Source organism: Melospiza melodia, chromosome 21, assembly GCF_035770615.1.
Source record: "Melospiza melodia melodia isolate bMelMel2 chromosome 21, bMelMel2.pri, whole genome shotgun sequence".
Classification (NCBI taxonomy): domain Eukaryota; kingdom Metazoa; phylum Chordata; class Aves; order Passeriformes; family Passerellidae; genus Melospiza; species Melospiza melodia.
In genome coordinates, this window is record NC_086214.1 from 11,054,269 (window position 1) to 11,071,991 (window position 17,723).

Below are 17,723 nucleotides of genomic sequence, written 5' to 3' on the forward strand. Positions count from 1 at the left end.
ATTAACATTTAGAAGAGTTGCTCTCCTCACCTCTGGGGCTGTGTTCCTCCCCCCAACCCCCCTGTTCCTGCCAGATAAGATTACTCCTGGGTTATGTATTGATCTAAAAGCAGAGTGCCAAATGCAGCCCACACCAGTTCAAGGGCAAACACTGAACTCACCGAGTCCCCATGCTCAGCTCACTGTGGGAAGGAGGTGACCAGAGGCTCTTTTTGCCCTCTCAGCAGAACCTGGGGACAAGCACAGGGCTCTCAGTTCTGTTCTGTGACCAGCCCAGTTTGCTGAGGCTGCACCTTGGTGCTCTTCCCTCTTCTCCATCTGCCTGTGGACAGAGGAATGGGTTGGAGGGGTCCTTCACACAATCATTATTATTTTACAGGATTATCACACACCCATTTGCTGGAGGCAGAGTATTCAGGAATCTGAGTGTGCAAATAACAGCCAGTCCTTTGTTTGGGGCCAAGCCCAGCCCAAGGAGTGCTGCCCTGTGTCCCCTCACCTGTGCATTTGTTTTCCCCAGTTTTTGAGTATCAGACAGGAGGAAGGAGCTGTTATTGCATCTTCAGGTGTTGTTTGAGATTCTCTTGTTCTGGTTCAATATCTTGGTGTAAAATACTTGGAAAACTGCCACGAGAATGATGAAAGAAGTGGAAACCAGGCCCAATAATGGATGTTTAAAATGCTTGAGCTGTTTGCGTTATCCATGAGCTGACTTGATGGTCGTGCAGGAGGAGCAACAGCAGGAAGAGATTTGGTGGATGGGGTCTGTTGAGCTGTTCCACACATTTTGAATGAGAATAATGACCATAGTGGTCCTGCTGGCTTTAAAAACCTATGGCACTGATAATAACTACAGTCAGTCACAAAAATTAATTAGCTGACAAGCCTGATTATGCCCTGTAAAACCAAAAGCCACTGGAGCAGCATGGATCAAAATTTATTGCAATTATTAATATTTTATTATGTTAAATTAAATGGTTTAAAATAAAACATTGTGATTTAATGTGCATTTATGACCATCTGTTCTAAGAACTGAGATTCATGTATTCTTAACATGAGAACTTACATGAAATTTAAGAGGCAGGCACTGTGCTTTTTCCTGCCACTGTTTAAGAGAAAGTAAAAGCACAGAATGGATGGAGCCCTCTCTCTTAGCTCTAGACTATTTCAGAGTGAGAGACTCCTTTTGAGTTGTCTTATCAGACACTCAGTAATTCAGAGCTGAGAAGCTCATTCAAAACTGAAGGAGGAAATCCTTTTTCATCTTGTGGTCTGTGAATAAAAATAGATGTGAAAGTCTGTTCTAATTTTTTAGATGCCTCAACAGCATGTGTGATCCAAAACCAACTGCTTTATCTCCTTAACTACAGTTAATATTATCTTTGTTTACTGCATGTGTTAGTTTTTAATACTGTGTTTTGATAAGCTTTTCCATTATTTCTAAAAATTCTGATATAATTTACCCAGTTGTTTGGAAACAATTACAAAATACTGTTATGATTTGGAGCTCCAGCTTCCATCTCAACTCAAAATTGCACAAACCATGACTAAAAGTTAATTTAGTGAGGAGAAATGCATCACTCCATCCCTATTAATACAACAAACTGGAGAAATTAAATTTTACCCTTAGAGAGAGAGTTGTTTTAGAAAGAACTAAATCACTTTTTTAGTGAGTGGGTTGACACCCACTGTCCTGGGCTGCAGGAAGAGGTGGGCAGGAATTTTTCTGGCTTGGTTTGAATTTTCTGTGTGGCACTGTCACTGTTGTGGTGTCACCAACACCCCCTGGCCCTTGGAGCAGCTGAACTGGCAGGGACAGGGCCCAAGGTTGGGAATGCTCCTGCCAATTCTTTGAGTCCTGTTTTACAGGCCTGTTTTCTTTTTTTTTTTTTTTTTTTTTTTCCATTTCAAATGTTCCATGAAGTAAATTTTACATCAGTGACTCAGAGCAAAATAAAAGTTCCGATTTTTATGATAAAATATTTGATGTCTGGGCAAGCCTTCAACTGAAAATAATTTTTTGGCTTATCCAGCATACTGTACTTGCTGAGATGGGAGTGTGTGAGCCTCTAGTTATGATTAAAACACCAAAAGCATGAATGTAGGTAGCAATAAAGTATTATGTAGGAGAAGACTGATCATTTTGTGACTTTGTTTAAAGAAATCCCAGATGTGGGAGCAGATACCTACCGAATCAATCATTTTCTAAGCCACAGATGACCAGAAAATTAATTAAAAAGAAAGAAGAGGTATTAGAAAAATAAACCTGCAGAATTTAATGTTTAAACACTGTTGCCCAAGGTCTTAGGGTGATCTGCATGAACAGTAATTGTAATTTATTTGGGGATGTTTAACCCTCAAGATGTGCATTCAGGAGATTGTTCAGTGTTTCAGGGACTGGATTGCTCCAGTTTGCTCCTGCTGCAGAGTTTGTGTCAGGAAAAAGAATTTCTGCCTTTGACTGCAGCTTTGCCAGGGTTTTCCTGAGGGTATGGGGTGGGTGAGGGTGTGGGGAGGATGAAGGTGTGGGGAGGATGAGGATGTGGGATGGATGAAGATGTGGGATGGGTGAGGACGGGAGCTGCTCAGTGCTGATGCAGCAAGACTGCTTTTCTCACAAGAGCCAAAAATGCCATTAGAGTGCAGATCTCTGCACCTCCCTTCTTTGTGAGCTTTATACATATTCTGTGTGGTCTCGTGTGTCTGAAACATGCTCAGAAAATGTTCATTTTTATGTTGTGTTAGCAACAGGTGACCAGAGAAGTGGAATTCTTCACAATACTCGGACTTGCAGAACAGCACCAGGGTCAAGGTATTTCCTAAGAGCTCAATAGAATCTCCTTTAGTAATACCTAATAAACTTCCCTGGCTTCCTGGCCTCTTTCCAGTCCTTGTCCTTAGCCCTAATCCGTGTCAGAAGTTGTGTTTCCATTTTGACTCAGGGATTGCCCAGCAGGACATTTGTCTCAGCACACAGGGACAGCTGTGTTGACAGTCTCAGTGGCCTCGGGGCATTACAGGCTCTCTGTAATCAGATGAGACCTGAGCATGCTTCAGTGCCTTCCAGTGAACTGAAACAACCTTGCTCTGCTTGGGATGATGAAGGAAGTGACCACATTTAGGGGTTTGGCTGTTGTTTTGTTAGATCTTCTAAAGGATACATAAACTGCAAAAGCAAGTGAAGGTCCAGGAGTCAGTGAACTGCAGCAGTTCATCAGGCAGCATGAAAAAAAGATGGTTAATGTTGGAGAAATACATACAAGAAATGCAGAGGATTCAAAGTTAACTTGTAAAATTATGTTGAGTAATTTTTTATATAATATATGTCCCCTAGATCCCTATCCAGTGTTCGCCATTATACATAGCAATTTTCCAAACTGTTTCTTTTTCTTCCCTTGTACTGTGTGGCAGAGATAAATATGCAACTCTTTCTATTTGAGGAATCCTAGGAGTTATTGGCAACAACAGCAGGTAAAAGACAGAAATGGCATTTTTCAACTGCTGGCACACCATTTAACATGCACTTTGCATAGCATAACAATGACCAAATAAATCCCTGTTGAACACTGGCCAAGAAAATCCATCAGCATGTTTTATTCATGTGGTGTGACAGTGCAGTTAAGTCTGTATTGATTCTGTTTATTTCAATTTAGAGAACATCTCCACTGAGCATTCCATGTAATTATTATACAGACAAGGAGCAACATCTGGAGCTGACAGCCAAGCATAGAAATACAAATCTTTTGCAAAACATTCTGTCATGCTGCTTCTGCAAGGAGAACAGGTCAGACTTAAACAGAAGCAGATTCTACTGTCAAGATTTTTGCTGAAATTGCCTTTCCTCCAGCTCTGTTATGATTATATCAGGGCACCATTTGTTTTAGTCTCCCAGATGATCTCCACAGCTGCATTACTGTACAGAGAGAGAGAAAAACAGGGCTTAAACACACTGAGAGGGTAAAACATGCACTTTACATTGTAACTAACAGTAAAATCCTCTATATTGACACAGTGTAAATAGGGGTTTATAACCTGCTGCTTCCTGAGCCCCCAGGGAGTGTGTGGGTGTGAACAGACACAGAGCCGTGGTACCGAGGGCTCTGAGTGCTGCCGGTGACTCCTGCTTGTCCCAGGGACGGGCACAATCACAACTGGTTGAATGCCGAGGCAGGCCAAAGGTTGTGAACGTGAGGCACCGGCTTGAGGAAGTCCATTCAGGGAGGGAACCTACAGTAATTAGCTCTCCACTTGTTGCAGTTGTTTCCTTCTTAGGATGGTTAAGTCGCACTGATCTGGTCAGCCCAGGTCAGCCACAACGTTTCCAAGACAACGAAGTGAACTGGCCCCTGCCCTTGGGGCTTGCACAGCCCCTGAAGTGGCTCACAGATCCCTGCTCCTGATGCTGGAAAGGTGATGTGGTGGGACACAGCCTCAGCTCCTTGTGCAAACAAACTCTTCATACAGCTGGAGTGTTGTTCAGGCTCCTCAGCAATGGGTGACACTCCATCCATAACAGTGCCCCACTGAAACATCCCTCTGCAACAGTCCCAGTTCCTGCCTGCCAAGAATTTGCTCAACATCTACTGTTAGACTGGAAGGGGTGGGGGAAGGAGAGAGCCCTTGCTATCATTAAAAAGGAAAAAGAAAAAAAAAGTCTAATCAAATCCCTGTAGTTCATTTCCTCTTACGAGCTCTGTGCTCTGTAATTATATTACCAAAGAAGTCTTTCTTCTCTGAGCTCACGTGAAACCTTAATGGTTTTATTCCCCTTGGCCCCAGTTCAATCAGCATACATAAAATGACAAAGTTTTTCAGTTCCAGGATAAAATTGAATTAGAAGGTGGTGGGTGTGGTACTTCAGATTAGAGCAAACTGTTAAAAAGAATCAATTCCTTAAAGGACACTTGCTAGGTTGGAAGTACATTTAACATAACCCCACTACCGAGTAGGAATTTTGTTTAAGAGAACCCAGCTCTACAAACAAAGAGTGCCAGCAATGCAGAATGCCCAACACACAGCAACTGTGAATAGAATAAGATGTTCTGTTAGCAGGTAGGTGATGCTGGCAAATGGTTAAACACTTCCAGATATTTTCATATAATGAGCAAAAGAGTGTAAAAGATATTCAGTATCTCAAAGAATTAAATGAATTTTACTTGTTTGCTTATGGAGTTTTACTGTTGCTGTTGGTGGAGATACTGAAGCCAGTTTTGAAGACTTTAGATAATTTGTTCTGAAGGAAATGCTGTTCAGGTGATGCAACACCAGCTTTTTTAAAAGAGAAAACAGAACTTGATGAAGCAAGTAGGGAGTGAATGTTTTCATTTGTTGCACATCCACCTTTTTGCTAATGTGCACTAGATTAGCAAATGTGGGTGGTGTTTTATGATTTCAGTTTTATTGCATCAGAAGAAGGGAAATGAACTCTTTGCTGGACATCATTGAGCATCTTTGACTCTTGTAGCTTCTTAAATCCATTTTAGTTAAAATGAAAAAAGGATTTTTACTGCAGTGCAGGGAACTGAAATGCCTTTTTAGCAAGTGAAATGGGATTTTGGGTGAATATTTTGTTACCTGATTCTTCTGTGCCGAGTGAAGCATTAAATGGAAACATTTTGATTACAGCTCCATGCCAAGTCATGCCCCCTCTTCTAACTAGTCACATATTAACTCAATCTCATTGTAGCTGCAGACTGCTTGTACAGTAATTTCAGGGTTTCTCATTTCAGCATTGCAGTCTGTTTCTCTGCAATTGCCATTTGCGCTGAAATAATTCATTTCACATCCTCCCCTCCATGCACATACATTCTACATTCTTTATATGTGACTGTAAGCATAACAAATTTGTCTGAGTTCCGTGCCATTTTCTCATCTTTAATTGTTAATAATTAACTGAATTTTGTTAAAGGTAGAAGTGCTCAGTCTCTTTTAGGATGAAGGATGGATGTTTTCCTATCAATCAGTTTTTAAATCTGAGCACTGAAAAGTCTGACAAACAATGCTTGAAAGAAGCAAATTTTGTTCCTATTTTGGGGTACAAAATGGCAGGTGATAAAAGGAGGCAATTCAGAATTGAAGTTGATTGAATTCTTCATTAAGTCCATTCTACTTCTTGTCATTACATTGCTTCAGCAAGATTTAAACCCTTCATTTTGGAGAAGGGTCACATCTGTAATAAATTATGGTCTCCATTATTTAAACAGTAGCATTGTTATAAATATTTTCTTCCTGTATTTCTGTCTCATAAGCCAAATACTCAGCATTTCTCTTCTTCTTGTAAGTAGCCACACGATGGGCTGCCAAGGCTGGTTTATCATTTGCCCTGGGAAAGGCACTGTATAATATTGCAGGATAAAAACATTTGCAGGCAGAGGTTTGACCCGTGGGGGAGAGAGGTGAGGGCTTTGCAGGATTGGTGCCAGGAGACTGAGGCTTGGAGGAGAACTCCCACAGCTGCTGTCACCAGTGAGGGTCAGAGAGCTGCAGCAGCCTCTTCCTGCAGAAATGAGACTGAGCCTCTGATTCAAACTGAAATTTGGGAGTGGCAAGATTTTTAGCCAGATGCAACAAATTTCCTTTCTATTTTTTTAGTGAAGCTTTTATGTTTGGATGCAGGGATAACTGGGTGAACATGTGTAGGCAGTTCTGGTGTCAAGGCACTGCTTTTCAGGGCTCTATCTGCAGGGCCCATTCTTGGGACAAGGAACTTGTCATCATAGCAAAGAAGAGAAATCCACACAACCTCTTCCTGAGAGCAGCAAGGTTTTACTGGAGAATACAGTATTTTAGGGCAAGACATGAGTTTTTGCCTAAAAGGAAGAGCAGCCAAGAGTATTGACACAAGGAGTCACCCAGGGCTGTGCCATACAGAGCACAATTAGGTGATGCAGAGGTCACACTTGGGCCCCTGGCAAGTTTTGGGGATATGTTTAAGCAGCTCCTTTGATGTTGGTGGTAATGGTGGATCATTTGCAACTGTAAATGTGTTTTCTGCTCAGTCCAAGTGCCCAGGAGTACAGGAAGCTCTCAGAGCACGGTGAGAGAGAGGCCTGTTGAGGATTGGGTTTTTGTTTGCCCCAGGCAGTGCAGGATATTCCTGGAGTGTGTGTGGGTGCTGCAGCCCAGGCTCTGCCCCTGACTCAGCTCTGCTGCCTCAGGCTCTCCAGGGAGAGTTACCTGAGCTCTTAATTCTCTCATTAGAAAATGTGGAGGTTATTATTTGCTCACTTCCCCATGCCAGCCTCGCAGGGGTGTGAGTTAATGAACATCTGCTAACGTGTGGAAATAAATGCTGTGGAAGTGCCGGAGCAGTGTCAGTGCTCACACAGCGCCTTGGGAATCTGCAGCAAGACTAAATCACCATTTTAGCAAGGCACCTGTGGAGCACAGCATCCCTACCTCCAAATCCTCCTCTGTGCCCTGGTGAGTGCTGCCAAGCCAGGGCTGGGACAGTTCTGTGCCACTCTGGGAGCTCTGTGCAGCCTCGTGTAACGCAGGTACGTGCAGCTCATGGCACACAGCTCTTGAGTGCCCAGCTCCTGTTCATTATCCTCACTGATCTGCCACTCATTAAGGAAAGAAAAAAGATACTGTTGTCTGCAAAAATCAGATTTGTTACCCAGTGTGCAGCAAGCCAATAATGGCACACTTGAGACAAACATTGATTATTTATTTCAGAGCTGCCAAGCCTGGGTGTGCCAGGTGGAACTCCACAAATCAACCAACAGAACTTTTTACTATTTATACATTTTAGCAAGCAAAGGGATTTTTACATATTCCACACTTTGCAACAATGCAGTTCCCTTCTTTAAAGCTTCATGATGTTAGGAAAATTAATCCACAAACACTAGAGTTTTATGTCCAAAAAGGAGACAGAGGAGTCCCTTTTGGCTTTATTCCAATAAAGGGAGAGGCCATGGGGCATTCCCCTGCAATCTCTCGAATTTTTGGAGGACACAGTCTCCTTTTTATCCCAATTTCCCATTTCTCTTCTCTCTTCCCCCATTGAGTGAAGTACTTGAGAGGTTCTGACCCCCCAATATGCCTGATACCAAAGATTTCCCTCTAATGTATAACCCTCCCTTTTAATTCTTACAAAATTTAGGGGGTTTTCTTCCCCATTGTTTCTTTCATCTTTCAATGTCTAATTTCGTTTATCAGCAAACCTAAAGTTTATTTGTAAAAGCAAATCTCTTTTTCCATTCATCAATCAGTGGAATCCTTCCCATTATTTCTTTTATCTCCCAGTGCTAGTTTTATCTACAAGCAGACCCACTGTAGTCATGATATTTTCGGAAAAATCCTTTCCTTAGGATTTTTTCTCCTGAGAAGCCAAGAAGCCTCAGGAACAAAATGTAAACAATGGTTATCAGCTGCTGTGGAATGCAACAGGTGCATCTGTGATTGGTCTCATAGAGTTGTTTCTAATTAATGGCCAATCACAGCCCAGCTGTCCGGACTGTCTCAGTCAGTCACAAGCCTTTGTTATAATTGTTTTTCTATTCTTAGCCAGCCTTCTGATGGAATCCTTTCTTCTATTCTAACTGCAGTTTTGCCTACACAGTGTGGTGTGTTTATCATTCCAAGAGCAAACAGATTTAATATTAAGGTTGTGCTGAAGGGTCACCAGGTTTATTTGGCATATGAAGGTTATGGCATTTCATTCATTTGCCTCTGAAAGATTTTGCTGGCTGCTGTGAGAGACTTTTTGATCCTTCCCCTTGGGTTTGTACCTTTTCCACTGTGAGGTCCTGGGCATGTTAGGATGCATGTGTGGCAGAACTGCAGAGCAAACCTAGCTAAGAACAGGGTATTGCCTTCTCCCTATGCTCTTAGAGCTCTTCTGCCAGGACAGTGAGACCATTCTTTTAGTATAGTTTTAATATAATATATATCAAAAAATAATAAATCAAGCCTTCTGAAACATGGAGTCAACATTCTTGTCTCTTCCCTCATCCTAAGACCTCTGTGAACACCATCACAGGGGTCCTGGCTGTCATGGAGTTCAATTGATCGTTGTTCTAAGATCTTCTTTGATGAGGAGGCCTTATTGGCATCTTGGGCTTGTGACAGCTCAGTTGCTTTTTAATCTTAGCAACTTGGATAACATGTACACTCCTTGTTTGTAAAGACAGACCCACAGCTTGTTTGGAAAGACAGATCTGCTGTTCTTCACTGATTTCCCTCTCCCCTCGCTGGATGCTCAGTGTGGATGTCGGGAGGACCAAGCCCCGCTCACTGCCCGTGCCCTTCCCTTCTCCGGGGCTCAAGATCGAATGGCTGCCAGCCTTTGGCAGTGCTGGCCGGTCCTGGAAACGCGGCTGGTGCTGGAGCGGCTGCCAGGAGCCTCCCTTGGCCGTGATGCGAGCAGTGTAAACAGCGGGCCCGGAGTGGGGCAGAGTTCAGAGCCCGCGGCGGGGTTACTGCCGAGCGCCCGCGTTGCCATAGCGAGCATTGCATAACGCTGGCAGCGGCCCCGGCCACAAAGGGCCCCGCGTTCCTTCTGCTCGGCTTGTTCATTGTTGCCCAGGCCCGCTTTGCTGTCGCAAATGGAGTTCCAGGCATAGTTCCTGGCCGGGCTGATGTGGGAGGTTTCAGAGGGAGCAGGGAGAGAGGAGATTGCTGATGGAGCCCTGGAACTTGGGCGCTCTCAGTGCCTGCAGGGGACACTTGTTTCTGTTTGCATGAGCAGAGACTTTGCATGCTGGTAAAATTTGTGGGAGTAAGAGAGGTGTTTGACTTCCTGATACATTGTCTTCTAAAAGGAAGTGATTTAGCGTAGGACTCAAATTTGAAATTTCCCAGATAGCCCAGGGCTTAAGAACATCAGCATTTATGGGTACAGCATGACTGCAAGAATTAATGCTGCCATATCATTGCATTGATCACATGGATTGCAGGAGATGGGAGTTGGTGGGAGGCTGAGAAGTCAGGAAACTTTTTTTGGATAGAATTGGTAGAGGGAAGTTGGAACATTGCAACATGGGAAGCTGCACTTGGAATCAGGCCATCATCCTCTGGAGAGCTCTGCTGAAGTTGCATCTGCATTTACATAAGTTTTGGCATGAGAAATCAATGTCCATGAAGCGACTATTCTGTGCTTTCCCGTTCCAGATGATTAATTAAAGTGGCTGAGGGATTGATTTGGCTACAAGCTGTCTCCTGAGGTTTCTGACTGTGGTATTTTTGTTATGTGGGATAGACCAGGGTCTCTTTCTTTGGCTGGAGTGATTATGTTTTTGGCTCTCCTGCTTTTTGAGGTCTGGCCATTGAGTCAGTGGCAAAGTCCTGTTTGATTTCCATGGGCCTGGATCAGAACTGCAGTTTTGCCTACACAGTGTGGTGTGGTGTGTTTATCATTCCAAGAGCAAACATTTAATATTAAGGTTGTGCTGAAGGGTCACCAGGTTTATTTGGCATATGAAGGTTGTGGCATATCATTTGCCTCTGAAAGATTTTGCTGGCTGCTGTGAGAGATTTTTTGTTCCTTCCCCTTGGGTTTGTACCTTTTCCACTGTGAGGTCCTGGGCGTGTTAGGATGCATGTGTGACCTTTTGTGCGGCAGAACTGCAGAGCAAATCTGGCTAAGAAGAACAGGGTATTGCCTTCTCCCTGTGCTCTTACAGCTCTTCTGCCAGGACCGTGAGACCTCCTGGCCCAGATTGGACCTGGAATCTGTCCTTGAGCCAGTGGTGCCAGGACATGGCTTCTTGGTGAATGGCTTAACACACCCTGTCCCAAGCTCTGCTCCACTGAGCTGTTCCTTTCTTCAAGCATTTTACAAAACAAAATAAACTAAGGGAGGAGTGAAGTCCTGTGGTCTGCTCCTCAGAGACTCCTGGTTTTGCTGGTGATTTGTATTTCAGTTTAAAAACATCAGTGGTGACTGTGGGATTGCTGGGCTTTTTGTTCTCAGTCAGGGCAACTTAGACTGTCAGGGCCCAGATGAATTCCGAGGCACTGTGGCAAAGCCAACAACAATAATGAGGCATGATCTGGGAGCTATTCTGGACATTCCTGATCACTTCATCTGGGGCTGGTGATGCTCATTCCTCACAGTGCTGATGGTGCTTTGGGCTGTGACTGTCTGAAATACCCGAGTGACCAGAGGCATCCCAAAGGGTACATCATGGAGCCCAGGGAGTTAGCAGAGACCATTCCACCTTTTTTTGGGCTCAGGTCAGTCTGTCCCTGCCCTGGGAGCTGCCACAGACAAGAGCAGATGGTTCTGAGAGTGTGCTCTGCAATTCCCAAAGGCCACCAGCTGCTGCAGTCCATGTCTGCTGTCCAGGCTTTCCACTGAGCATTTCCATCCACCTTGCTGGCCTCAGGAGGGAGCTGAGCTGAACTGAACTGCTGCTGCTTTGCCCAGGAGCTGTCCCTCCTGGAAATGGTGTCCCTCGTTGTGAGGTGCCCAGTGGTGACACACCCAGCCCCTGTCACGTGCTTTGGCACACAGGGTCTCCATTGTTGGGATGACATTTGGCCCAGAGATCTCAGCTTTCTTATCTGAGAGCCTGGGGAATTTTGAACTTTAAATATGACTGTGTTTTGTGCCATAAAGGACAGGTTCCCAGGAGCATTCCTGGTGTTTGCAGTAGAAATCAAAGCAGTTTGTGATTACTTGATTTGAGAGCCCGTTCACTGTTTGGCACCAGACTCTAAGGAAGTCCTGACTGCTTGAAATGTTATCATTGTTGCAGAGCTCCTCGGCTCCAAATGAACAGAACTGTTCACCATACTCATAATTTTGGCGTTTTATGCAATATTTTGTATATTTTGGGTTAGACCTTCAAGTCAAGACCAAGATGTTGAACTTGATTCAATACCCCATGGGAAGACAGTACAAGGAGTAAAGGACAGGTTTGTGGGGTTCCCAGTACCCAGAATTGCTGAGACACATCTTAGATTTCCATCTAGAAGTCAGAGAACAGACAGAACATTTTCTTTAGAAACATCCCAAACTTCTTGACATAGGGGTAAACACATAATTATTTCCATTCCATTGGTGTGAAGAGCAGAAGATAAAAATACTGTGACTAAATACCAATTCAGAAATAATTGAGTTGAATTTTATTTCCTGTCTTACACAGCAGGGCCTGATGCCCTCTCCAAACTATTTTTTTAAAGTTACTTTTTAAAATTAGCTTTAGCCATCATAGCTTCTATGTATTTCTGGTCTTGAAAGGAACCATCAATTGTTTTTGTTTGAAGACATTGAATATGAACTTGTTCCTGCAGAGCTTTGTGCTGTAATTTATCAACAAGGCACTGAGGCACAGACGTCAAATGAATACCAGATTTCAAATTATGATAAGCAATTGTGTCATCCCTGTGAATAGACATCAGTCTCTGCTGAGAAATCATCAATAATTCATTAAAAAAAATAAATTAGTTCAGGGCCATTTGGATAGGTCTTTGCAAACAACCAGTCCTGTGCTCTGTCATAATTCCTGTGAATTTAAACCCAAAGGATGCTTATTTTTTAAAGAGAAACACATGGTCATGCCCAAGTCAAAAAAATGTGTTCCCTCAGGACCTAATTACCTTTGTCTTTGGGGAGGGATGGAGGGAGCTGGAGTGTCACCTCTCAGAGCCATGGGTTTGGCCATGGCTCAGTGGGAACATGCAGAGCTCTCCCAGAGTATTTCACTGTTAAAATTCCAGTCATTACATCTTCCCCACTTCCTTTACTCTCTACCTACACCAAACCCTAAAATTATTATTTGCAACCTTAAAATATAACTCTCAGAATAATCAGTATTTCTTTACTATGAGGAGAGGGAGGATGGTGCTGGTTGAAAAATTTCTTGAGCTTCCCTGTCGTAGGTGGCTTTTCATTTGACAGTTGGCATCCTGCTCCAGTCCATTTCTCTCCCAAATTGGAGGTTGTTACATTCCAATAAGCACACAGCATCTGTTCTCTGTAGAACATGATGTTGCAAGATGCTGATCATTTATCTAAGTGGGCTATTTTCAATTGAATCAGAGATGTACATGCAGCCTAACAGCAATAATTCCCTCCTGTCTGTAATTGCCCATTATAGGAAGAGGAATTTATAAATAGTTATAAAAGTCAGGATTTAGAGGCTGCGCTTCAAGACCTAGGGCTAGCCAGTCTTAGCTTATCTTAGCATAATCTCAAAAATAAAATTCTCCTCTACTTTGGAGAGCATAAAATAATTTCTGTTTACACATTTTTTTCAATTACTTTGAAGCTGTGATATAAAGGTCACTGATTGCCTCAAGTCATCACATGGCTTTTTCACTAATTGTGCACTCACCTCATTCTGTTCTGTGGGATCTTTTGCTTCTTGATCCACTTTCATTACCCAGATGTTCATTTCAGACAGTTATAACTTTATACAAAGGGCATCCTCTGTTCCAACAAACACTTTGTGGCTGGGAGCCTCGTGCACAGCAGCTCACCTGCTTCCACCATCAGCCCACTGACCTTTGGGCTGATTTAATGGAAAATCAGGCACTGGGGATAAGGAGAAGTCATGCCAAAAAAGTTTCCTGGTCCCTAGCCTTGGACTGATTAAAGTTGAGCAGGATAAAAAGGCAATAAGAAATGGGAAAGCTCTTTCATGCTGACCCTTTTGGTGTGTAGTGGGATGGAAAATCACATGGGCACCTTGAAAGTTTGGCACTGGTGTCTTGGAATGTGGAAATGGAGACCTTAACATCTCCAAGAAGTCACTCTATTTCCTGCTCCCTGTGAAAGCCACCCACAAAGGTTTCATGTCAGGGCAGAGATGTCCCTGCTGTCCCCATGGGGTGACTCTGGGGCCTGGGGATTTCCCAGCTCACAGAGGGTCAGGTCTCAAGGTTATCCCACAGCCCATTTGCTGTGTGTGGAGCCACGTGGCCTTCACACAGACCAGCTGCTGGCTTTAACTTAACCTTTAGAGCAGTCATGAGAGCTTAGCTCATGAGCAGAATAAATTACATGGAAGGCTTCATGAGAGGATTGTCCATCTGAACGCCCTGGCTGCTGCTGAGAGCTCTGTGGAAGGGGAGCAGTGGAAAATTGGACAGGGATTGAGCAGTCTGTCATGCAAGGAGGGTATAACTTGGCAATATGTATCTGTGAGGGCTTTGAAATCTCTACCTTGGCCAAAAGTGACCTCCCAAATGACAGGAATCTGGTCATCTTGAGCACAAATGTTCCTAGAAAGATGAGCCTACAAAGCTGTGCTGGCTGCTGGCAGGGCCAGCAGGGCTGGCAGGGTGCAGAGTGTTCCAGGCTGGGGTGGGAGAGCAGCTCCAGCCCAGGGCAGGCAGAGGAGAGCTCTGCAGAGGAGCTGGCAGCAGGCAGAAATGATTGATGATGATTTTGGACATTTCTCATTCTCAGGCTGCTGAGCCAAGCCTGCACAAGGTGAGGTGGTGGAGGCCTTATCCTGATGTGATTTGCTGTGGGCACTTACAGATCCCCACAAGGGAGCTCCAGGACATCCAGGACATTCACTGCCTCCTTTCTGGGCCAACTTGGGCAGGGCAGCTGCACATGCAGTGTCTGCTCTGCTCAGCTTGCCAGGGAGGTGGAGAAAACCAGGGCTCCTGTCTGGTTCTTGCCACCAGTGGATGGGTACAGGGGAAGGTGCAGGATTTTGTTTTCTGAACATGCTGAAATCAGTGAGCAGAGACAGACCCTTCTCCACACTGCAGCATAATTCTCCATTTCCCTCTCCTGAGGCAGCAGAACCCCTGGCACAGCTGTAAATTCCCTGTACAGTGCACAGCATGAGTTTCACTGAAAATTCCTGGGAAAACAACTCTTCTGGTGCCTTATTCCATTAAATATATTTTTTTCCTCCTATTCATTTCCCCATTTTTCCCTGCATCCAGGCAGCCACCTGCATTCAATATCACACACGTGGAATCCCATAAACATCCCTTCCAGACCATAATAGTTTGATGGAAATATGGCCAAGTGCCCAAAGCCCTGTGCCCTTCCCACAGCCCCCTCAGGATTTATATCTTGGTGTGTGGCAGTGACTGACAGCAGCAACGAGGAGCTCTGTGGGGCAGAGGACAGGGAGGGGAACGGTGTCTGCTGGGACCAGCTCCAGTCTGCTCCAGGGAATGTGCTAATTTTCACTCCTTTATAGTCCTTTATCTCAGCCCTTCGACCTTGAGCTCAGAGGCATTATCAGCCTTAGCCAGAAAGGCAGCGTGCAGTTAACCACTGAAATGCTGAATGTTTCTCATACAAGGTCCTGAAGGTGAAAGCAATGAGTGCAGCTCATTTTAATAGTGCAGCACCTCGGGGGACTGTGCAGGTTTGGGCAGAACCTATTTATGATATTAGGAAAAATATTTTTTTCATGTATGATTTTATGAGCAGTTTTTGAGGTTTGATGTCCCTTCAGAGTTCCCTGGGCATGTGGAGACCTCGTGTAATCCTGTCCTGTGTGCCAGGCTGTGGATGAATTCAGTTCTCTTCATCACTTTTTCATCCTTATTGTACCCAGTTAGTGATATCCAGAAAATTACAGCTCTCATGTTTTCTGTGCGTCCCTTGCTATCATGGGAACACATTTCCAGCTTCATAAAGTATTTTACAAACTCTTACAATGAAAGAAGTCACTTCCTGGAGCAGTCTAGATGAATGTATTTATTGCTGAATGAATCTGGTTCTGCTGACTTCCCTGGGTGCCTCTGGCTTTGTCAGCTAGCTGTGTGTGAGTTTTTGTGTTTGCAGAATGAGCTGGGAATGCTTCCATGGGCCATCGTGGCTATTAATGAGTCAGGAATGTGCTTCTGTGCATGTGTCCCTTGTTTGGCAAGATCAGCTTCTCTTCTGTACCTGACAAATACGATGCAAGAAGAATATTTCCTTTTCCTTGCCGGCAGTAAGTGGTCTCTCCATGACCAGCAGTAACTGGTTAGAAGCAGAATTTTGGGTAGAATATTCCTGCTCAATCAGTTCAGTGTTGATGGAGTTAATTTGCTCATGCCTTCAGATTGTTTTGTTTCCAGGGATTCTAAACCGTTGCCTCCAGCTGTTCATTTCCATTGACGAGGATGATCTTTATCTGTCTAAACTAGTTAAAACCTGCTCCACTACCCAGCAGCCTTTTTGGAAACAGCCCAGTAAAGCTGAGTGCAGTGGCTATGACACCAAAGCCTCCTGGACATCATAAATTCCAAGCCCTACATTTTTTTCCTGACCTCTCACTGTTGGAGCACCCTTCCTATTTTAATGGGACTCTTCACTTCCTCCATTTAAGCCCTGTCCAAAAAGGGGAATGATATTTGCACTGCAAGTGATCAGTGGAAGAATCCCTGTTGGATAATTTGCTGCTTTAATGTTATCAGGTTAAGGCTTGACAGACCTGGAAGGAATCATTCAAACAACTGAAGCCCTGTCACACTTGCACTTGGACTCAGCGTGGCTGTTTCTTGAGATGTTTTAGGTGAATCATCTTTATAAATGTGCTCAGTTTAAGGCTTGTTGTGACATGCTGGGACTGGTCATACCTTCAGTGTCACCTGGGCCACTTCTTCCTCAAGGAGGAGGTGTGAAAGTTTGTGTGAAAGATGCAGGTTTGTTGAGCTGCTGAGGCAGCCACCAGATGCACCAGGGCTGAAATTCAGGTGTCTGGTGTCCATCACCAGAGGTGCTGTCTGTCCCACAGGGAATTGCCAACAACACAAAACTTTCTGTTGCTGTAGTGCTGCTACAGGGAGCAGAGCTGGATGTGCAGCCTGGTGTAGGAACTCCTTCCCTTGTGCTGGGGTTTCTAATTCACATTATTTGGGCCTGAGCTGAACAGGAACACAAAACACAACAAAAAATGTAATGGTCAGTTTGGACATAAAGCTCTTCCTTCCACTCCAACTACTGTTAGCAGTGGGAAGATCTGTGGCCAGGAGATCTCCCCTGGAGACCCAGGCTGAGGTTTATTTTGGGATGTGACTTTCCCTGTAGTTTTGCTGCAGATGTTGCTGTCCCTGCAGCAGGGAGGGAGCAAGGCCTGAGCAGGGCTGGGCTGTGGCTGCAAACAGCTGGAGAGGTTCAGCTGCAGCCCCTGGCTCTGTGGGAGAATGCTGTGCTGTCATTTTGCTGCTGAACCACCTCACAGTGATTATCAGACTTCCAGAGCAGGGAAAAGGTCTGAGAAAAAGCCCAGTTAAACATGTCATTATTGGGTTTTACCAGCTGTGTGTTATCCTATTGTTACTAATAACCTTTGCAACTTTGTGAGCAATGTTTTCTTGGCATCATTCAAACATAATGACTGGGGGGTCACATTCAGCTCTCAGTTGTGTAAATATGGAATGTTCTCTTGGCTGTCTGGTGCTATTTTGCATTTGGCTCATGGTCCCTGCCCCTAGAGTCCTGCAATCCAAAATACCCAGGCAGGGAGTTCAGTCACAGTGTGCTCTGCATACCAGCTGGGTATGCAGAGCACAAAATAAACACATGAACAGCTACTATCAAATCCAAGCCATATAATTGCAACTCTGCTGTCCTCTGGTTGTGGTTAGTGGATTATTCCTGAATAAATGACAGCAGGAGTTTGCTTGGTACCTTCCCAATGTAATTCACCAGTAGATTATGATTGGGAGGTCCTTCAGAAAAATGTGTTTTTAAAGGGGTTTTTAAATTGATTGGGATAAATCAAGAAAAAGAATTTACAAAATAGATGTTGCTTGAAGTAAAGCAGTCACAAAGTCTGCCTTGATGGTAAGAGGAAAGGGAGACCTTGACA

At 44.2% G+C, this 17,723-nt stretch overlaps 1 protein-coding gene across 1 annotated transcript in view; it reads left to right on the forward strand.

Moving 5' to 3' along the window:
* PIGL (phosphatidylinositol glycan anchor biosynthesis class L) overlaps positions 1-17,723 on the forward strand; it is a 53,181-nt gene that overhangs the window by 15,628 nt on the left and 19,830 nt on the right. The window lies entirely within an intron of this gene.